Source organism: Agelaius phoeniceus, chromosome 4 (genome assembly GCF_051311805.1).
Source record: "Agelaius phoeniceus isolate bAgePho1 chromosome 4, bAgePho1.hap1, whole genome shotgun sequence".
Lineage (NCBI taxonomy): Eukaryota > Metazoa > Chordata > Aves > Passeriformes > Icteridae > Agelaius > Agelaius phoeniceus.
In genome coordinates this window covers 54,612,056-54,618,719 of record NC_135268.1, presented here as the reverse complement: position 1 = coordinate 54,618,719, position 6,664 = coordinate 54,612,056, and positions in this window count along the sequence as shown.

Here is a 6,664-nt window from a genome sequence, read left to right as displayed (position 1 = left end):
CTAGGGTATTGTCCATTTTTTTTAAGTTATTCAAATATGATAATCATTATTTAATTTCCTAAAGAGAAAGATGGCATAAACTTTAACCAGAAACTACCATCATGTCTTACAGAATTTTTATAGGTTTGCTTTTTTTTTATATAATTAAAAATTACACTAGGATCAATTTGAACTGTGAATGTTGATATTAGATGCCATTTTAAATCTGTATGTAAAATCACTAATACAAATATTTATTATGTTATTCATGAACACTTATATTAAAAGTTATTTATCTTTTAAAAGGAGTTGGGGTTTGGGCTTTGTTTTGTTTGGTTGTTACAGATATATAATTTACTGCAACGTTAGAATTAATAAAGATTCTAAGTGCCAAAGCTGAGTCTTGCTTTCTCATAGGAAAATAAGATGATCCTCACTACATAAACATTCTAACAAATTATTTAGTTTTGCTTTTATGACACTTTTTCTGTAAGCAAATAGTGCTTCCACTTCTTTTTTTTCTTGTTTGTTCACAGATTTTGAAGGGTGAATCTAAATCTTCCTGAGAAAATATGGACAGTTTCAGGACTATTTATTTTCTGTTCTGCTTTCAGGAGCCATTAAAATATAGAAAAATAGAATTCCTAATAATATATTTCAATGGTATATTTAGTTCCTTCCCCTATCATTAGGTAATTTCAAAGTAAAGCTATTTGACAATCTAGATAATTCATGCAGTCCAACAGAGTGCTCACCTTTAGCTTCTCATTCCCAGTTTGCTAGAAGAATTCATGTGACAAGCAGGGGTAGAATGATTGGAGAATCCTAATGAAACTTCCTCACTTATGAAAATCTAAGTAAAAAGGAGTTTTGCATAAAGGAGAACTGTCTGTGCTTCTGTTTATTGGCACTGAATAATAAAATCATACTCAAACAGCAGTGACAAGCTGGCAGGATGTTATTTTAGAATATATATGTAGAAATAGAATGATTTCTTTTCCTTTTTCAGGTTGTTCCAGTACTATCATGCTGATTTTCTTTGTTAAATTTGGCCTTTTTCCATTGCTGGCTCCTACTCCTTGACAGTATAGGATTTCCCAGAAAGCTTAGTCTGTTAACAGAAAACATCATTAGCTGCTTACTGAGCATAGAGAGCTCACATTTCATTTTTTAAGTATGGCATGCTTGCTGCAAAAAGCTCTCAAGACTGCTATAGACAACCCTGTAATTATTTGCCATAGAAGTCATAGAGATGACTTCATTTTTCTCTGTCTTTTTACTTCTCTGTTCCTGTTTCATACAAAGAACTGTGACCCTTGGTATTCATAATTTCTTATTCTTTTCTGTGAATGTTTAGTATAAAATAAATAAGTATGTTGGTATATAAGTTATTATAGTGTCTTTTCAAATAAATATAAAAGTGACAAGAAGAAAAGAGAAGTTTTGGAGGCAGGTAGTAAGATTCTTATGAAATACATATTTGAAAAAAATATGTTGCTTGTAAATAAGGATTAAAACATAGTAACAATATTCTTGGGGAAGAAATAGGATAGAGATGAATATAAGCAGCAAATAACATTAATGTAGTAAGGAAGGTTAGGGTAGACTTAAGTGATATTTTTTATGAAGTCAAGTTTCAAGAGAGGTGATTAATTTACTCTAGGACTTAATATTTTAAAGATAAAGTACAGATTATATTATACTGAAATTCCTCAGGCACCCTCTAACGCCACTTGTCTCTTGAATTCAATGTGCCCATTCTGTGTGCAATTAAAAATGTGAGGTTTTTTCTTTCTATAGATGTTGCTTAACTTCCACAACCATAGCATGATCATAATGTTTTCTCATTTTTTGCAGTGCATGAAATGAATGTATCATCAATTAATAATAAATTATGGTATACATGCAAGGATTTCATTTTACTTTATTCATTGACAAGGAAGAAAAGAGACAAGTTCAAATGGACAAGAACCACTAGAAGCCTCTGTAAGATAAACTGGGAGAATGGATCACTGAAATACTGGTCTTAGTTTTCCAGGTGTTACAAAACATTTTTCAAAACAGTTATCATTTTGTTCTTAACTGTCATCCAAAATTGAGCTTGACTTTAAATGAATGTGAGAAGAAAAAATATGCAAGTTTTTCCTACTTCAGTCAGTCAAGTGTCTTATGTCTTTGTGACATGAAATAAGGGACAGACATATATCACATCTTAGCTCCCATGAATTTTAAATGTGCTTTTTAAATATGGCTTGAAATCACCCTATGACATGTGCTTTGTGGGAAAAGCATGAAGTGACTAAACTTCTACATTTTCAATCCTATCCTAAAACATGACTTTACCTTCTTCAGCTACAAATGGATCTGCAGCACCTGTGTTTAACCATTCAGTAGTAGTAGTAACAGAACCAGAGGAAATGGGCACAAACTGAAGCAGGGGAGATTCCCTCTAAATGTAAGGAAACACTTTTTTTTTATTATTATGAAGGTGACTGAGCACGATTACATCTTGCCCATAAAGTGAAACATGCCTGCTTGGAGATGTTCAAAGGATGCCTGGTCATGGTGCTGGGTTATCTGCTCTAGGTGTCTCTGCTTGAGCAGCTCTATTGGACCAGATGACCTGCAGAGGGCCCTTCCAACATCAGTCATTTTGTGGTTTGCCATCCTGTGATTCTGTAACTTCAGGAGAGTCACAGGAGTAAGCTTGTTCTTCTTGGTCACCAGAATTGACACTGTGACCTTGATATTTTAATTCTAAAAAAAAAAAATTTATGTGCTTTTCAGCTGTAAGAATATTTCTGCATCAGAATGCACACGCAATTTACTGCAGGACATGTTAAGAGTATGAAATTACCATGCAGGAACTGTTCTGTGCTGATTGCCCATGCTATTTTATGATAAATTTGAGATAGTTTATTATTCCACTGAACAAACTTGAATTTGCCTTAGACTTAGCCTAGGTATACAGGTAGGTAGAGCAAAGGAGCTGAAAGGAATTGGGTTGTTCGATTATGCAACTTGATTGCTTGTGTATAACGAGTTTGTGAGTCTTACAGAGACTTTCTGAAACATGAAGTAAGGAACATGAATAATAAATTTATTCAGAAAGAGCCAGCTAAGACTGTTTGCAATGCATTTTGTAATGCATATAGACTTACATTTTTATTCCATAAATGCATATATACTCCAAGGGAACATTAAAATAAGAGACAATCCCACTGAAGTGTTAGATCATTTGAAGATGAAAGCTAAAACCCACAGAGGCACACAGGTGCCTGAGGCCATGGCTACACATGAGGAGCAGAGTCAGCTGGCCAAATGTACAAGCAGCTTTGGTATTGAGGTTAAGTTAGCATATTTGCATAGCAATATGCTAAAATTCATCTGTCCTTATGAGCAGAGTCCACAGAAGTAAAACTTGGCAATACTGGAAAGCACTATGTCTATATTTTTCTGAAGCCACTTGGACCTGCTATGAAAGGTATGTCACAGGATGAGAAGGATCAAAATAAAGGAAATTTACTGTTTCAGATGTATTTGTGCTGTATTAGCTTGTAGTAGTAATTGAAAAATGGAAGGGAATTCCAGAACAGATTATTAAATTTAGAATATTCTTCTCATGCATGATGAAAAGCAGTAGAGGATCTAAGTTACATTGATGGAAACTTTTTAGCAAAATCTTGCAGAATTTCTAAAATATAGTATGCCTTTGTCAAATATTTTTAAAATATCATTAAGACAAAGTTCTCAGAGATAAAAACAATGGCTGTACATTAACTAAAATATATTAGGGTTGGAATTTTCAAAAGGGACAAAATTCATTTAATATCCCAATTTAATTTAATAACCCAATTCCAAGTCACCTTCAGTAAGTATTTGATATTTACCTCTATGGAGCTTTTCAAGCAATTCAAAGTTAATTGTTATGGTTTGATTCCAACCTCATACATTGATTTAAAAGACTCACATAGAAATCTCAAGGGATTCAGGAGATGTTATATGCTCATATCAGGAGGCATTATATAGGTTCACATAGGTATCTGCAAAATAAAATTTCAAATTATTCTCCCCAGTTTCTAGGATGATAATATTGATTTTGAATTAGCAATATAATGCATAGTATATTAAATCAGATTATTTTTATTTAGAGAAATAAATATGACTTCTCTGATCTGTTAATACTTCTGTATTGTTCTACTTCAACATGCAAAAATACCCTTTTACTTTTACAAATCTTACTTGTGAAGATATTATGATATAAATAAGAATCATTAAGTAGCAAGTCTCAGGCTAGGTGCAGGTTACCACTTTTGTAAGTGACTGCTACTGATTCTCTTATTGACATCTCTTTAATTTTGTTTTCCTTACTATTATTATTGCTTTAGGTCACTTTTTTGTTGCAGTACTTCGATTTTCTGACAGGACTTCAAGGTAAGCAGTATAATTTGCCTGAAATGGCACTAAAGAAGAAGAATTTCTGATAAATAAAGAGTTTTCACAAGATATTCTTATACAATCACTGAAGAATCACCTATGTGTACTTGGAAGTATATATGATCAGACATTATATCTGCTTGTGATGGATTTTTGGAGTAGGCAACCAGGTTTTAACTATTTCTCATAACACTGAAAATACCATGAAAGGTGAAAGTCCTTCTTCCAGTTATCCCTTGTGGGGTCTTAGACATATGTTCTCATATTCTAGCTGTCTACTCAGTGGAGAGCTTTATTTTATTGACCCACATTTGGTCATCATACTTCAAAGTCTTCAATCCTTTTATACAGTGAGAAAATCTTTTATACACTATGACAAAAAAAAACAAAACCCAAGGAAGGTTACAGAATAAAAAGAATCACTGAAGCTTAACTTCATGGAGAATGCCATAGAAAATGGGTTTGTTCTGATTTGCCATCAGGAACAATTAATCTACCAGACCTACAGTTAATCTGCAAGGAGACAACAGGAATAGTGTAACTAAGATGCACTGGAACAGTTTCAAAAATTATATTCAGTCTAATAACAGGGAACAAATTATTTTTCCTCTTACAAATGAGAAGTTAAAAGGTATGGGCATGTTAAAAGAAGAGAGGAGATCTGGGACATGGAACAAAGATTATCTAAGAGTTTATCAATTGGTGAAACTGAATTTATTGTGTTGTTTAATTCAAAGTGTGTGAAAAAGAATTACATATGCATTTTTTTCCAGATTAACTGCATCAGTAAGGCATATTAGAAGTTTGAAGACAAGTAAATAAAGCTAGTGCTGAATGAATTGAAGGTTTGTCTACAACATTAAATGCAAACTATTTTATTATCTTCCTGTGACAACTGATATGTCTTCAGATAGGAGAAAAGGAAGGAGAATAATTGGCTACTTTACTTTTAGAAAGGCTGCTATGATAGCAGCCTTTGTCTTTATTTCCAGTCATGGTTCATGGTTTTCACGTTCATGAAACACCTGCATATCACAACCCTGAAAGAATAAGTGCAAAAAAAAGCTTCCATCTAAGGTACAGGTAACTCTAGGATGTCCTCATCTACTTGAATGGAGAAACAACCAGCATAACTCGCTCTTTCAGTGGTTATTTAAAATGGTTACCTAACTTTTGACTATGTAGAAAGGACCCCACACCCTCCAATTCTAAAAATAAATGCAAACAAACAAACAAACAAAAGAACAATACCAACCACTAATCTGATTCCAATATCTGATTTTTCTCTAGACTCTTCATTGTCTGGAAACAGTATATATAAAATACTGTATTAGAGAGTAGCAAGGTCTACACAGAAAAATACTTAGTGCCCGTGAACCAACTGATTTCATTTCTGGAAGTTAAGTCATATAAGAGAGAATTTTAGATGATCTGTTGATAATAAGCAAAATAAACAATATATTCTAGCTTTCCTGACCCAGAACACTGCATCTCATACCTGTTCTGGTATGGCTGTGAAGAAAACAAATGGAAATCCCTTTCAGCTGGGCATACTATAATCTAGCAAAGTGCTGAATCTGATAAACATCTGTCTCATTTTTTGTTATTTTTTCACAAGAATCTAAAGATTTCATTTGTTTGTAATGGTCAGATTTGACTGACTTGACTGACTAGTTTTTTGCCCTTTTTTTTGTGTGTGTGTGTGTGTGTGCATGGGATTTTTTTACTCAATTTCACACAAGTACTAAAGATTTTTAAAGATCACTGTTATGCATCAGAGTTAAAACCAATTAGCCTGTAGTGGGACATTCACAAAGAGATGAAATTAACATCGGTTCAGGTATTGTTAGAGTTTATGTTTGGTCTTAATCACAGTTTATTGTCTATTAAAGAAAAATTTATTTTCTGTTTGTATGTCTGGTGCTCTCTTTTTATAATATTCACTGGGTAAGAAACATGGGTTTGAGATTTAAAGGGCTAGAAGTGCTTTATGGGCTATACAGTCACAGTCTCAGTAAATGTCACTATTTCTACAATGGGAACTCCTCTTAAAGAGAAAGCTAGAGATTTTCTCAGATGTTCTCCCCTCATATTGATGAAATCATAATGTTTAGTTCACATTATCAGGGAATTCCTCTAATCAGTAAGTAATATCTATATATTTAAACAATGAACGAAAACATTACTGGCCAAGACAGTAAGGTAAATCCAGCATTGCTTAGCATGAATTTTCAGTGCTGATGAAGGT